At 35.1% G+C, this 16970-nt stretch overlaps 1 protein-coding gene across 3 annotated transcripts in view; it reads left to right on the forward strand.

The window, feature by feature from the left end:
• The window catches only part of LOC127447919 (PTB domain-containing engulfment adapter protein 1), an 89243-nt gene that overhangs the window by 30999 nt on the left and 41274 nt on the right, over positions 1-16970 (forward strand). Inside the window, exon 1 of one of the 3 annotated variants that reach the window (XM_051710126.1) lies at positions 12184-12378. The exons of 1 other annotated variant lie outside the window; for it this stretch is intronic. The gene's annotated coding sequence lies outside the window, so the exon portion shown is untranslated. Of the gene's footprint in view, positions 1-12183; positions 12379-16970 lie in introns of those variants that run through there. One more of the 3 variants, XM_051710128.1, reaches the window with a different exon arrangement.

Raw genomic sequence — 16970 nt, forward strand, 5'->3', positions numbered from 1 at the left:
CGTGAGGCTAATGAGCTGAGCTCATTTTTGAAATTCCAAATATGCTTGGCCGCTAAAAGTTACTATTTAAATCTAAATATTTAAACTACATCAACATTTATTCATATAGCAGACGCTTTTATCAAAAGTGACTTACAAAATGAGGAAGGATACAACATAAGCAATAAATCTTAAGGAGACAGTAACACGAAAAGTGTTGCATGACAAATTTTCAATTGCATTAGAAAAGTACTAGCCAAGACAGAGATTACAGTGCAACAAGCATGTTTTTATTGTATTTGTATATTTTTGGTGTCGATTTTTAAAGACAGAGAGGAAGTCAGCTTCACGGAGGGATTTGGGAAGGTTGTTCCACCATCGGTACAGTGCAGCCAAAAGTCTGGTAAAGTGATTTGGTGCCTCTATGTGTTGGTATCACAAGATGTTGCTCATTTGCAGACTGCAGCCTTCTGGTGGGAATGTAGCTCTGCAGTAATGCTTGTAGGTAAGCTGGCGCAGACCAAGTGACTGTTCTGTATCCCCGCATCAGAGCCTTGAACTTGATACGTGCAGCAACTGGCAGCCATTGACCAGGAGGGGTGTAAAATGCGCTGTCTTGGGTTCGTTGAAGACTAGCCGTGCTGCTGCATTCTGTATCATTTGCAGAGGCCTGATTACACATGCAGGAGGGCCAGCTAAAAGAGCATTACAGTAATCCCATCTAGATATGACAAGAGACTGAACAAGGAGTTGTGTGGCATGTTCAGAGAGAAAGGGTCTTATCATCTTGATGTAGAATGCAAATCTACAGTACATGATCGAGCTGTTTTTGAGTTGTGATCGATGAAGTTGAGTTGACCCCTAGGTTTCTGACCATTTTGGATGGTGTTATTGTAGTTGAACCCAGCTCAACATTGATGTTGTGCTCAACAGCAGGGCTGACTAGAAACTCGAGGAGCTCGGTCTTTTTAGGTTGAGTTGAAGGTGGTGTTCCTTCATCCAGGCCGAGATGTCTGCCAGGCAGGCCGAAATCTGAGCAGTCACCGTGGGGTTGTCAGGCTGGAAAGACAGTGGTAAGAAAACCTGTGTGCATGAATAATGGGTCCAAGTGATGTTGTGTATGTAGAGAAGAGAAGTAGGCCAAGCACTGAGCCCTGAGGTACCCCAGTAAGTAGCTGATATGACTGGATTTGTGGACTGAAGAGTGGATGAGAGCATTTCTCTGCAGTAAAAGGCAATTGTCAACTCAACTACAAACAAACTTCACCCTTCTGTGTTCTGTCAAAATAAAAGCTTCTGCCAAAATAAAGGCTTAAGTTTTAAACCAGACCGCATATCTATGTTGCATGCAAGTGTAAATTAGTACATGAAATTAATACATACATATGCTGCTGTTTTATTATAATAATAATAGTAATGATGATGATGATGATGATGATGATATACAAAATATATTTCCTTAATAATTTCTTCATAATAACTTGTTATTGTGTTCCAAAAAATAATAATGAAAAGTGGGCTGAGATTCTATCACAAAGTGGACAAATACAAGTACACAGTGAACAGATACATTGTGAAGGTTATGTGAATCATATTGCAGTTCAAATCACAATCGTAATATTTGTCCAAAAAATCTCATATAGATTTTTTGTCCAAATCGTACGGCCCTAATTATAAACATATTGTTATTAAAATATGGGATCAATTTTAAGAGGGTTAAACTTGAAGGAACCATTGCAAACATCCTCTAGCTAACAATACAAGCTGACAGCCCTCAAAATCTCATAGTCCGTAACTCACTCTCCAGCAAGGTCATATACTGTGGTCCATCTGCTCTGAAAAAAAAAACGGAATTACAGCTGGTTCACTCTATCAAGCTCAGTGTACCTGCGCAACACAGCCAATGGATCATGATCAAGTGTACTTGGAGCAACAAAATACCCAGCAACTAGAGATGGGGTGGGGATCCATTTTTGAAAGTATGATAATATTTAAACTCACAATATTGATATCCTAACAACAAGAATCAATATTTTAGGAACATTTTTCACATTATACATTTTCACACTATATTAGTGCAATAATAATAATAAAAAATTGTCCACCACTTATAGCAAGTGCCTACACACTTATTTCTATGAAATGAAAATGCACTCTCAGAAGGGGGTAAGAATAAACATATATATATATATATATATATATATATATATATATATATATATATATATACTATATGTGTGTATATATATATATATATATATATATATATATATATATATATATATGTATATATATATATATATATATATATATGTATATAATATACTATATGTATATATATATATATATATGTATATATACATATATGTGTATATATATATGTATATATATATATATATGTATATATATATATATATATATATATATATGTATATATATATATATGTATATATATATATATGTATATATATATATATGTATATATATATATATATATATGTATATATATATATATATATATATATATATATATATATATATATATATATATATATATATATATATATACTATATGTATGTATATATATATATATATATACTATATGTATGTATATATATATATATATATACTATATGTATGTATATATATATATATATATATACTATATGTATATATATATATATATATATATATATATATATATATATATATATATACTATATGTGTATATATATATATATATATATATATACTATATGTATGTATATATATATATATATATATATACTATATGTATATATATATATATATATATATATATATATATATATATATATATATATAGTATATATATATATATATATATACTATATGTGTATATATATATATATATATATATATATGTATATATATATATATATACATATGTGTATATATATATATATATATATATATATATATATATACATATATGTATATATATATATATATATATATATATATATATATATATATATATATATATATATATATATATATATATGTATATATATATATATATATATATATATATATATATATATATATATATATATGTATGTATATATGTGTATGTATGTGTGTGTGTATATATATATATATATATATATAGATATACTATACTATGTACTTCATAATGAATGTTTAAATGTTACATCTGTAATATGTAATTTATATACTAAATCTTGATATATTACTAAAACTAAAAGGTCCCACAAACTTTTGTCTCAGCCTCGGATACACCTGAAGATCAGGTACTGCATGCTTTTAAACATGTACTTTAAAAATATGAAACAAAAAAAAAAAACAAAAAACTATATTGTCCCTTTTGGCTTTCCGTAGTATGCATATTATGCACAATTTTCAGTTTTATATAATTGATTCGTCAGGTGTTTTAAGATAGTTAAGAAGATAGCAGGCTGTAAATAGACTAGGTCACTTGAACTCATGCGTTTTTGCTGATAGGATTGTTATCCAATCATGAAAAGGCTAATGAAGATCGGATTTAGATCTTTTTGGCGGTGACACATTGATGTGGCCAAGTGCATATAGAAAATGTTTATTCAATCGGATAGCAATCCGGTCAGTAAAAACGCATGTAGTGAATTGTAAAACCCCCCAAAAAGACCAAGTGTAAATGGCCTCCAAGTGTGATGACCTCCGGAGTTTGTTTGAGATGCATTCCATTCGAAACGTGGTCAAGTGTAAATGCATCTGAACTGGTTCCATTCTTTAAAATACTGGAATCGTTTGATCTTCATGACTTTCTGTCCCGTTAACAGTTCTCCTACGTGTAATTTTCCGCCGATGCGTATGGAACACGGTACTAAAATATTATATTGTTTCTAGCAGCACATTTCAGAGGCAGCGCTGCCCCCTACTGGGTATTCACACAGTGCTACCAGTGTGTTCTCATTCCCGAGCGAATGACTCTTACGAGCCGACTCTTTTTAATCTACTGCACGAAACATGCAGCTCTTTCGGTATAGTCAGATTTCCAAACAAATATCTCAAATGAGCCGGTTCTTTTAAATCTACAGCGTGAAACATATGACGCTTCTGGTATAGTCTGGTATAGGCTAGTATTAATCTTACTGATGCGTATATTTTGAATGTCCAACTCGAAATGAAATAAGAGCTGTTGAAGTCTCAAAAGCCTTAAGTACAACATTAGACTACATGACACAGCGTTTATGTCTCTAAAAAGTCTGCAGAGGGCAGTAAATCCTATATGAATCTAATTTCTCATTTCCAAATAATTCCTCTAAATTATTAAAAGAATAAAAGAACTACTGGAATTTTACTGGAACCGTTAAGGAACCGGAATCGATAAATTCCTTATGATTCCCATCCCTTGCATCAAGCATTCAGTTTATATGATGCATATCCACACAGGCAATTTTAAAAGCTCAAATGTTTATTGAAAGAAATCACAGCAGTGTCAGCTATTCAAAGCAAACATTACCTACTTTATATTGAGTGTGTGGGCTATTTAAGTTAAATGAATGGGGGACTTCATTTCAAGCTAGCTATAGGCAGAATGTGTTGAGAGGTCAGCTAGATTTTCTTGCTCTCAGGTGCAATAATTTGTAAGTGTATCATTGAGACAGTATGCTACATTTCCTGCTTATGGTCCATGAGTGGTGGTTGCAAAACACATGTTCTGGATTGAAGTACAAACAGCTGAGGCCTTTGCTTGAAGACCATCATGTGCTTACTCCAGAAGGTCATGCTTTGGTGGTTTTGGTGAAGGACCTAGGGATGTGGGAAAGAAAGTTCCAAATGACCCCTTTAGTAACATTTAGTAACACCCCTTTTATAAACATTAATCTTTTGTGAAAAGCGTTCATTGGGTCTGTTCCAAAACCTAGTGAGCTGCTTAGCTATCTCCTGCTTACATAGGCAGCTGACTTAATTGGCAGCAACTCCACTGCCGGATGTTTCATAGACGTTTTGTAGACTTTTTGTCGGGCTTCTCAACTTTTAGTTTAACATTTGACGATCCACCCTTGGAAACTCTCTTATTATGAAACAGTCAGGCTTTTCTGTAGCAAAGTGGCTCTGATAGTCCTGAATGATCTGTAAATTGTTCTTTTTAGGGCTCCTTTTGTGTGAAACCAGATGAGTGACTAGAAACATATCGAGAAACATCAATAGACTCTGGCCTTTCAGACTGTCAGGAATAATCGTGGTGAACTACCTTAAACCCCCAATTATTAAAGTGTGTGGACAACCCTTTCTTTGTTGATCTCACCTTTTGTATGACAACAAGCTCTGTTCTATTTATTTTAATTGTTTCTGTGTTGGTTGCCTCTGTTTCTTGAATCAGCATCAAATGTCAAATGCTGACCTATTGAAATCGCTCTATTGCTCGACCTCAGTGTTGTGCTATTTGTTAATTGTATGGTTTGCCTTGAAGAGTGCTTGCTTCTGTAATTATGGTTGATCAATCTGGTCTTTAAATGCATGAATAGTAGGGTCTGTTCGAAAATCTAGCCTATAGTGAGCTGCCTTGTTGTCTTCGGCCTTCATAGGCAGCTTTCTGTCAGCATGCTAACTAAAATAGAACTTCATAAGTGGTGGATTTGGAACACTCTAGGCTGGCAGCAACTCATTATACAAGTAGCGCTTGTCACGTAAAGCATATTACAATTTATTTCAATTGAGTTTGCCGTTAGCATGTTGCTAAGCTGACAGTGTGATACTCTAAGCATAAAAATGCACAACACACAAATATTGTTTGAAATAAAACAATTATGCTGCCTACCTTCTGTTTTGAACAGCCTTTGTTTTGCGAGTACAACAATTAAAATGTTGCCTATATAAGCAGCTCACTAGTAAGAACAGAGCTGTATTGTACCCTTTTTTTCTGCCATGATTAGATGCAGATACGAGTACATTCTTGGTAAAGGAAGACTAGTAAATATAAAAATAGAAATACAGACTTGTACCTCAGCTTGCTTCTCTATCCTTCTGACTTTGAACAAGATGTGCTCTTTTTTCCCAGCCAAGATCTCTCAGTTCCTTAGTTACAGTCACAGTTAAAAGTCTCTGCATTCACATAAGGGAAATCTGGAGATGTCCTAAATATTGTAAATATTGCAACTTCATGCACCACACTGTGAATATCAAGGCCCCTCCTTGACTTGTGTAATTTACCCAGTTTGTTGTTTAGATGCAAATGTCTCAGAGGGTATGACATTTGAGGTTAGGGGTTGGGTTGCAGTTAAGTGTAATAAAATTCATTTTATAAATTGGAAGAGGACAGCTGTTGTAAAATTCAGATAAATGCACACGTGACCACAAATTCTTTATTAATTCAGCAAGTTGAGGCATTGCTTAGCAACCATAAAAAATCCTCCAGTAAGGCTAACGAACTGTATTACTTAGTTATTGGTGAAATAATTCTTTACTGCACTTATTAACATTAATTAGGGGTGGGTAAATATATTGATTTTTCGATGCATCGTGATCTTCATTTGAACGATATCGATTCATAAATCCCAAGATCAAACATTTACTCTGGAGCACAACCCTCCACTTCAGTGTGAGGAAATCACTTGCATTTCCAACCAATTTCACGCTATGCGGCTAAAATGTATATATTTGGCAACTGGACAGGTAAATGTTTAGATATCTCTCACCAGTAATTGTGTAGTGTAGTGGTAGAGCATTCAGCAGTGAAAACTTTGCACTGCATGTTGAGAGTAAAAGTTGTTCCATGTAATGCGTGTCTAAAGATGAGAACCACGCGACCCATTTGTCATTGAATAATGTCTCTTTTAATGTCCTTTCTGTTTTCAACTGTCATTTGTTGATCAAAAACAACAAAATATGAACAGTTAATTCTAATCATGCATTGCACAGATGAGATAAAGCCGTTCGAGTCTCTCGTTAACATTTGCTCATTTACAGATGCTTTTTACAGAAATGTTGGTTTTGTTATAGAGACAGTACCGGTTTTAGCACGTGTTCAACAAATCAGTGTAAATACTTGTAAATAGTACAAATTATGCAATTAAACAATAAACATGTAACAAAAAATTATAGATTAAATATAATTTGTTATTTATTGATTGAATATGGATTTGATTCGGATCTGTAAAAGCCAGAATGTAACCAAAATTATGAAAAACTAATAAAATTTTATATTTTCGCACCTAGTTAGAAGGTCCCCTGTATAATTAACATCATTAGCTGGAAAATAAATTATTTCATATATAAGCAAAAGGGAAATTTTTACTGAAATATACTCATATGGATCGATATGAAATTGAGAGCTTGTGAACCTGAATCAAATCGGGTTATCTGTATCAATACCCAGCCTTAATATTAATAAATTTAACTGTTTATTAGGGTACCAAGAACCGGTTCTTTTTTTCTTCTTCTATCTTTTTTTTTTTTTTTTTTTAAATACTAACCTAAAGATTTTCATGACTTTAGGTTAATACTTCTGTACATGACTTCGGTAAATGGTTCTCAAATGAGCATTCTTCTGCCAATACGGTCGGAAAACCGTACTAACATACACAGATAGTGTTCCCTGCACTACCATTCAGTGGTTACTGCAACACCGCTATTGAATCAGCAGCATGAAACATACAGTGCATCCGGAAAGTATTCAGAGCGCTTCACTTTTTCCACATTTTGTAATGTTACAGCCTTGTTCCAGAATGGATTAAATTAATTATTTTCCTCAAAATTCTACAAACAATACCCCATAATGACAATGTGAAAGAAGTTTGTTTGAAATCTTTGCAAATTTATAAATTTAAAAAAAAAATTAAAAAAAAATAAATAAAAAAATCACATGTACATAAGTATTCACAGCCTTTGCCATGACACTCAAAATTGAGCTCAGGTGCATCCTGTTTCCACTGATCATCCTTGAGATGTTTCTACAACTTGATTGGAGTCCACCTGTGGTAAATTCAGTTGATTGGACATGATTTGGAAAGGCACACACCTGTCTATATAAGGTCCCACAGTTAACAGAGCATGTCAGAGCACAAACCAAGCCATGAAGTCCAAGGAATTGTCTGTAGACCTCCAAGACAGGATTGTATCGAGGCACAGATCTGGGGAAGGGTACAGAAAAATTTCTGCAGCATTGAAGGTCCCAATGAGCACAGTGGCCTCCATCATCCTTAAATGGAAGAAGTTTGGAACCACCAGGACTCTTCCTAGAGCTGGCCGCCCGGCCAAACTGAGCGATCGGGGGAGAAGGGCCTTAGTTAGGGAGGTGACCAAGAACCCGATGGTCACTCTGACAGAGCTCCAGCGTTTCTCTGTGGAGAGAGGAGAACCTTCCAGAAGAACAACCATCTCTGCAGCACTCCACCAATCAGGCCTGTATGGTAGAGTGGCCAGACGGAAGCCACTCCTCAGTAAAAGGCACATGACAGCCCACCTGGAGTTTGCCAAATGGCGCCTGAAGGACTCTCAGACCATGAGAAACAAAGATTGAACTCTTTGGCCTGAATGGCAAGTGTCATGTCTGGAGGAAACCAGGCACCGCTCATCACCTGGCCAATACCATACCTACAATGAAGCATGGTGGTAGCAGCATCATGCTGTAGGGATGTTTTTCAGCGGCAGGAACTGGGAGACTAGTTAGGATGGAGGGAAAGATGAATGCAGCAATGTACAGAGACAGCCTTGATGAAAACCTGCTCCAGAGCACTCTGGACCTCAGACTGGGGTGAAGGTTCATCTTCCAACAGGACAACGACCCTAAGCACACAGCCAAGATAACAAAGGAGTGGCTACGGGACAACTCTGTGAATGTCCTTGAGTGGCCCAGCCAGAGCCCAGACTTGAACCCGATTGAACATCTCTGGAGAGATCTGAAAATGGCTGTGCATCGACGCTCCCCATCCAACCTGATGGAGCTTGAGAGGTCCTGCAAAGAAGAATGGGAGAAACTGCCCAAAAATAGGTGTGCCAAGCTTGTAGCATCATACTCAAAAAGACTTGAGGCTGTAATTGGTGCCAAAGGTGCTTGAAGTATTGAGCAAAGGCTGTGAATACTTATGTACATGTGATTTTTTTTTTTTTTTTTTTTTTTTTTTTTTATAAATTTGCAAAGATTTCAAACAAACTTCTTTCACATTGTCATTATGGGGTATTGTTTGTAGAATTTTGAGGAAAATATTGAATTTAATCCATTTTGGAATAAGGCTGTAACATAACAAAATGTGGAAAAAGTGAAGCGCTGTGAATACTTTCCGGATGCACTGTATGAAGTCTGATTAACGAAAGAATGACTCTTACAATATGTTCTAGTTCTTTTGAATCTACATGAGAATTACAAACTTTTCAGATCTACTAACTGCTTTATTCCACCACTATATACAATCATCCGCAATACTCCTTAATACTGTGTAATGCTATTATAATTTGTAATCAAGCTCATTGTACACATAGGCTATATGTTTAAAACCAATAAATCCAAAGCAATGACACACAGCTGTTGTTCCTTGTCTAATTAAGAACCTGCCTACAGAATAGAAAAATAAATAAATAATAATATGTGTATGCTCTCTGGGAACTTAGAGGATACACAAAATCAAAGAATCACAAAGAAAAAGTCAAATTTATGATACAAAATGAAGAAATTGAGGAGATTAAGGAATTACAATTTTTAGACATATTTTTAGACATCATCCTAGATCCACAACTTACTTTTGACAAGAATCTAAAGAATATATCAAAGATGGTAAAGCCTAACCTAAATTGTTTTTAACTCATTATACAGTTTATTACTATAGAGACGGCACAGCTTTTTCTGCACACAGTGATCTTATCTCACATTCTATACTGTATTACATCATGGACCCAAGCAAGTGAATCTGTAATCAGTTTAATCGCATCTCTGTGTAATCAGGCTTTAAAAATTCTGGATAGAAAATCAAATTGTTGGCATCATTGTCACATTTCTTAAAAAGCATAGATTGCTAAGTTTGACAAATTTAATACTTGTCATATATGAAGTTGCTTTTTAAATGCTTGCACAATAAAGCCCCATAGATTTAGGCAAGATGGTAACAGAACCACTAGAAGCATTGAAAATGGTAACTGCAGAATTTATTTTAGGAGAACTATTAATGGACAAAAGGCTTTTTGTGTAAAAGGCTCTCAGCTTTGGAATACATTACCAAATGAAATAAAACTGATACAAGATTGAAAGTATTTTATAATAATAGTTAAGTGTTGCCTCGAATCAAATCAGACTTGCACTCACTCATAATCTAGTCTATTTTTATTTTTATTTTATTGTATTTTGCATGTGTTATTTCTATTTATGTGTTGGTTTTTAACTGTTTGTTGTATGTGTGCGTGTGTGTGTACGTGCGTGTGTGTGTGTGCATGTATGTGTGTGCATGTGTGCACGCTTGTGTGTTTTAAAGTCTCTTCTAGGGACTTCTAGGGCAACTTAGCAAGTGCTATAATCTCTATGTGCATGTTTTTAGTCTTTTAACTAAAATTGTTTTTTTGGATTGTCCCTTTACAATTAAACTCATACATACATACATACTTCATGTCACTGTTGCAGCTGACCCGTCAACAATACATTTTTTTGTTTGGATCGAAAAAAAAAAAAAAAAATGCTTAAATTGCTTAAAACCACTCAAACACATATTACTCCCATAGACTCTCATTGAAAAAAGTAAGAACTTGTCAGAGAAATGGCGGACGGCAACAGCTGCTAAGATAGGATTGGTCAGAAACACAAAAGGCGGGGCATAGCAAAGGGACAATTTTAAACATTTCTTGCCAGTGTTGTCCAGGTGTGTGTAATAGTATAATTACTCATGGACCTCTTGAAGGTTATGGTTTGAACTGCAGAATAAGTACTTTTTCCACGAAATGGAAAATGGCTAAGTCTTAAACTCTTCACTCTCCCCTCCCCACATCTGTCTACACAAGGCGGAGGGAATGAGATTATGGAAAGCAAAACAAGTTCAAGGATAATAAAGCAAAAGATTCCTTTTAAAATATTCTCAGAACTGATGATGCCAAGACTAACACAGTCCCACCCAGACCACTCTACCTCTGCATAGAGTTAAGAAAGAAGCTATACTTTCTCGTTATTTTTTTCTATATGAGCTGAACATCTTCATGTCTGCTCTCTGCCGAGTGTCCTGGTCATCTGTAACAGTTGTGAAATGTTGAACAAGGCAAAGGTGTCAGATTTCAGTAAAGCATAGCACACTTAACTGCCAAAATCCACTGTCTTGCACTCAAGTTGCTCTGTGGCTGATGTACGAAGCAGCATTTTTGTGGTCAATTTTTCTTTTTCTTTTCTTTTCTTTTTTTTTTTTGTGTGTGTGTGTGTTCAGTTTTTTTCTTGTGTTCAGCAAGTTTTCAGTCTGTTAATGTCTTTATGTGAACTTCTATCATTCATGTTTTGTTTTTAGTTTTTTTTTTGGGGGGGGGGGGGGCTTTATGAACACTGACCAATACCACTGTATTGAAAGGTTGAACAGTTAAAATACTGTATGTTGTGAACTTTCATTAAAGTATCTAATTGATGACTATTCTTCATACTTGTCAGCTGATAAGTATGCTTTAGTAAAGAGGATTTAACTAATCTAATTACTCCGACAGCTAAAATAATTTGCCCCATATAACAGTGAAAACTCTTCACTAATATTAGCAATTATGCTAGTTAGCAATTACATTATCACTTTTAAGTGTGCTTTTATTTGAAATACAGCAGATTAATATAATTTTTGGTATTAATGGCCCCAATTACTGTTACAGTCGCTCCTGTAATGGGGACAATTGTAACACTGATTTCTTTTATTAAATTAAATATTTTGATCAAGCCTTTTTCAATGTAAACAATTTAATGGTACCATTATAGTTGCCACATACTGTATATATGTTTCCCATACCAAAAATGTCAGTTAGATTTGCACTTGTTTGGAAGTTATGAAGGAAAATGGAAAAAAATGCCCCCATTCACCCCCTAAAAAATCTAAATATTTGCCTCCCTACGCAAAACTACATATGTCTGTCATTCCCTCTCTCTGTCCTTTTTATTTTCTTGTTTTTTCTTTTCTTTCAAGAGGTTGTCTGCCACTCTTGAGACATCTCGTTGAGTGTGCAAACCCACCGCCCCTTTCACTTCAATGCTGCACATAACCCCATCTGGCCCACAGCTGAAAACTATTAAACACTGCTGGAACTTCCTCCTTAGTATCCCAGTTTGTGTGAAAGCGAGTAAGTCGCCTGGCTCTGCATTTCACCCATCTTTCTGTGCTTGTCTTAAAGTGCTCTCCATCGGCATTCTCATTTGGCTCGCATTGGGTGGAATACACTGGCTGGTGGTGTGGAATCTCTCCTTATTGTTGGTAAGAATGTTGGCCTTTTTCATGTAGAGAGGTCTGACAGAAAGGGCAAGAGTGTTTACTTTAGAGCATGCTCCGAGTTCAGCGGAGAATAACAACTGATCCATGTAAGGAATGCCGTGAGTTGGATTAATAAACATGATTGTTGTAGAATGTTTGCTTTTTGAGCTCAGTGAATATGATTCCATAGGAAACAAATGAAAGTTTTATTCAGTTTTGTGCTTCTCAGAGTTATGGTTTGGTGGTGATGCATATTTTTGTTGTAAATGTTGACTGAGTCTGCTCAGATATTGGTCATATCTTTGGAATTCTCATCAGCTTTGAACAGCCTTAACTTTTGTCTTTTTGGGGGGTTGTAGATGTTTGAATGTTTAAATATTTTAGTTCATCCTAAACTGCTACATTCTTTTCTTATAAAGTGCCTTAGAGCATTTGGAGTATTTGAATTTTGAGCATTGTTAACAAAGAAATTATAATGAGAAAATGGGGCACTTTTTTTGAAAGTTCCAAATATTACGAAAATGTGAATGTTAGGTGTCCCTCTAACATTACAACGTTATATTTTCAGTTTATTGTAGATACATATTATTTATACCACAAGTCTGTTGAATGCTTGATTTTGATTGGTTGACAGATGTTCTAAGTATGCAATTATTTTCTTTGAAGTAGTTCCAGGTCTTGAACGCATAACAGTTCCATATCACTTCGCAAAATTATTTCTGTTATTTCAAAGAGCAGTACAGGTTACCACAGCAAAATAACCATACAAAACAACGACATATAAGTAAATCGGATAAGAACGGCAATCAATGTCTATCGTATCTTAAATTTATTTCAATTTCCGTTGAAAAGTGCCCTTGCGCTCCCTCAATCCCTCCCTCTCTCTCTTTTTCGCTCTCGTCTCACGCACACTGACAAACATACACAGACACACATAGACACTCGAGTCGTGACCAACACGCAGAGTCTTTATGTAAACGCATCCCCGCGACTTTATCAATTCATCAGTTTCTATATTGTCCTTTTATAACTAAATAGCTTTTAATATCTTTGGAAAGCAGCACCCTCCCCTCCCCCTCTCTTTCACACTCACCCTCTTACACACATGGACACACACACACACACGCATACACATACTCGCAAGCCGGACACATGCCATGATGTCATCTGACCCCTGCAACTTAACTAAACAGTTGTGTAGCAAAGGGAAAGATGTAACTGCTGACGAGAGCCGCAGCAAACTAGAGATAATCCCACACATCTCTCTCTCTCTCTCTCTCTCTCTCTCTCTCACACACACACACACACACACCCCGTCACACAATACCTTATTACTCCAGTAAGTGCTTAGAAGTGCATGTCTCCGTTGCTTGTGCTGTACAAAAGCAAGATGCTGAATACAGGGCAGAACAAAGTAGTTCCATTCACAAGAGAGTTTTAGGGACAAAAAGCTGTCTTAAGATGTGGTAACCATGGTGTAAGTGGAATAAATGACCTTGAATTATTGAAAAATTTTGCACAAAAAATGGCTCTGCTGTGCATCGTGGCCGAATTACCAATTATTTTTCAATAATTCAATGGTCTGTCATGAATTATTCCTTACTTAAATTGTATTTTTATTTTATTTATTTATTTATTTATTTATTGGTAAAAAACCAGTGTCTGTTTTGTGTTTGAATAGTTATTAGAATTGTTTTCTTAGATTTCGACATTTCCTAACAGTCGGTTCCAAAAGTTATTATTTTTTATTGAAACCAACGTTTAAGTTTTTTTCCCCCCTAAAACTATGCACACTGAAAACCCAGATAAGTTCTACTACTTTAAGTTTCAAAACTTAAAAGTCTAAAGTGTGGATAACTTGTTTTTCTGAAGGACTATAAATTTAAAACTTTGATTTTACTCTAATCAAAATATGTTTACAAATTTATTAATTTTAATTAACTACAATTCAAAGTTTAAAGTACTGCAAACTTAACTGAAATCTGAACTGAAATCATGAATATATTTTGTATTAAGTTAATTATTTAAAGTCATTTTATTTTACTTAATACTTAAAGTATATATTTTTTTTCTGTAACTTAAAGGTGGTAGTAATGTTACTTAAAATTTTTGTGGCAACTGATTGCCTTGTTTTTTTTTTAAGTTTCCCTAACTTAAAAATTAATATTTTGCAACTTAAACATAATAATTTTACAACAAAAAAAGACAACTACATACATTAAACATATCCTGAAAATGTAATGTAAAAAGACAAGGAGTACAATATTGATAAAACATGAGGCACAACATGAACATTTGACAGGCAAGCAAGCAACCAACTCAGTCATAAATCTAAAGAGTAACATGAAGGCATGCTGACAAGAGACACAACGCATTGTCTAATTTTCGTGAGAGCGCTAATTTTAAGGGCAATATTCAGCGCTGGTGGGCATGGGTGGGAGTGTTTGCGCTATCTATTGCTGTATGCGCGCAAACTGTGGGTGTAGCCTATTGTATATTTATCAAGTGGCGCAAAGCACAATTGACTATTTAAATTGCGCTAAGACATTGCAGCGGCACCTCTATTCTCAGTGCAAAGTCAAAACTTAGTTCATGCACTTGCAGTTTGGAGATTCGATAAGCAGGTGTTAATAAAGTTCAGGTGTCTCAAACTCTGAAAATAAAGTGAAACATCAAATTATGTCCCTGACAATCAATGTTGTAGCCATTTTATGAAAAATCTTTATGAGATTTGTGTTAAACGTTCTATCTTGTATTGGTATTTTTCTGCCTGTTGTCGTTGAGTGATTTTTAAGTCACTTCAAAAGGGGCCGGTGGAAGAAGTGGGAGAGGGTAAAATTACAATGATTTGACCACTTCGCTATTTTACTAATTTTTTAGTTTAGCTTGAAATGTATCTTGCATTTTAGAAGTATTTTTGGTCTTAGTTTTTTGTTTCAATAAATACATTTAATTTTTAAAGCAAAATCAGCTGGTAAACGTGAAATAGGTGAAGAAAAAAAAAATATCCCTCGATCCATAACCTAACCTGAAAGGCTGATACAATCACTGTTAATAGGCTACTAGCCATGTGTCAGTAGATCAGTTTAATTAATAATACCTGCATTCTCTATCATTTAACTGAGCCTACATTCAAGTCATACAGAGAACCAGAGTTTCCATGTGTATAAAAGGAGCATGCCACTACAAATATGCCAGACATTCAACAAGGATGCAGTTACTGCTCAAAATTCTAATTCATTGCATACAGCCCATTTACACTACCAAATTCTTATGAATATGCTGTCTTTGTTTATACGGTTGGTGCTTGACAGCAAATATACTATATCATTGGATGGTGATGGTGCAATTGGAGAAGAACCTCAGAATTAAATTGCACTTGACCCAGCCCATTATCTCTTTGCACGGCCAAACCCACTTGCGCCTAGACTTAGCGCATGCTTGTACAAAAATACCAAAACTTAATGGCCACTTCGACTGCGTATGATATATCACATAGCGATTGGTGCTCTATAAATATGGCTCCATTGGAGCCATTTTTTGCCTTTTAATCCAGCAGACAGGACCTAGACAACCTCAAACGTGAAAATATTGGTGGCCATAGCTGGCTCACCGAACAGCCATTATATATTACTGTGCCAGGTTCTCAGATATACCTTAGCTGGAGTTTACTTTGAGGATCCTAAATATTATCTGCAGAACTATGCAACTCCGCATAAAGGAATGTCTCAGGCTCTTCCCTGTGGGACAGAGTGACCAGCACGGAAGTGATAAAGGAAGAACAAACACAACTGCTGTCAGTCAGGCAGGCGGACGGCACAGCCAGGTGTTTGCCCAGGTGTGACTGGCCAACAGGTCATATTGCTTAGCAGAGTAGCTGAGAATGATTGGGCATCACACTTACAGAGTTTATTTTTGTTCTTTGTGGAATGTTTTTTTTTTATTTATTTTTTTATCACAAAACATGAAATAATCTTGGTGGTTTTCCTGCGAAGCTCTGGAGCAAATGTGTTAATGGGATAGTTCACCCAAAAATAAAAAATCTATCTTAAGTTACTCACCTTCATATTGTTTCAAACCTGTATGACTTTCTTTCTTCCATGAAACACAACAGGAAATGTATGGGAAAATGACAGCCTCAGTCACCATTCAGTTTCATTGTATGGAAAAAAGTTTCAATGAAAGTGAATGGTGACTAAGCTACAATTCTGTCTAACATCTCCTTTTGTGTTACACACCAACTTGGAACAACATAAGGGTAAATAAATGATGACAGAATGTTTCAGTAAAATTTTGAATTTCAGTAAAAAATGAAAATTCTAGGAAAAAAAAAAAAAAGTGGATGGGGACCTGGAACAACTTGGACATTCTGCTAGATAACTCCATCGGCATTCAACGTGAGAAAGTCATATGGATGTGGAATGACATGAGGTGAGAAAATAATGACAGAATTTTCCCTTTTGGGTGAATTATCCCTTTAATAGGTGGAACATTGACTGTAAATTTGATTCTTACTGTGTCTGCCTTTTTTCAGAATAATTTTCTGAAATATGTAAGAATTCCTAATGATTAATGAATTTTTTTCAAAGTTGTTC

The sequence above is a fragment of the Myxocyprinus asiaticus genome, chromosome 11 (assembly GCF_019703515.2).
Source record: "Myxocyprinus asiaticus isolate MX2 ecotype Aquarium Trade chromosome 11, UBuf_Myxa_2, whole genome shotgun sequence".
NCBI classification, from domain to species: Eukaryota; Metazoa; Chordata; class Actinopteri; order Cypriniformes; family Catostomidae; genus Myxocyprinus; species Myxocyprinus asiaticus.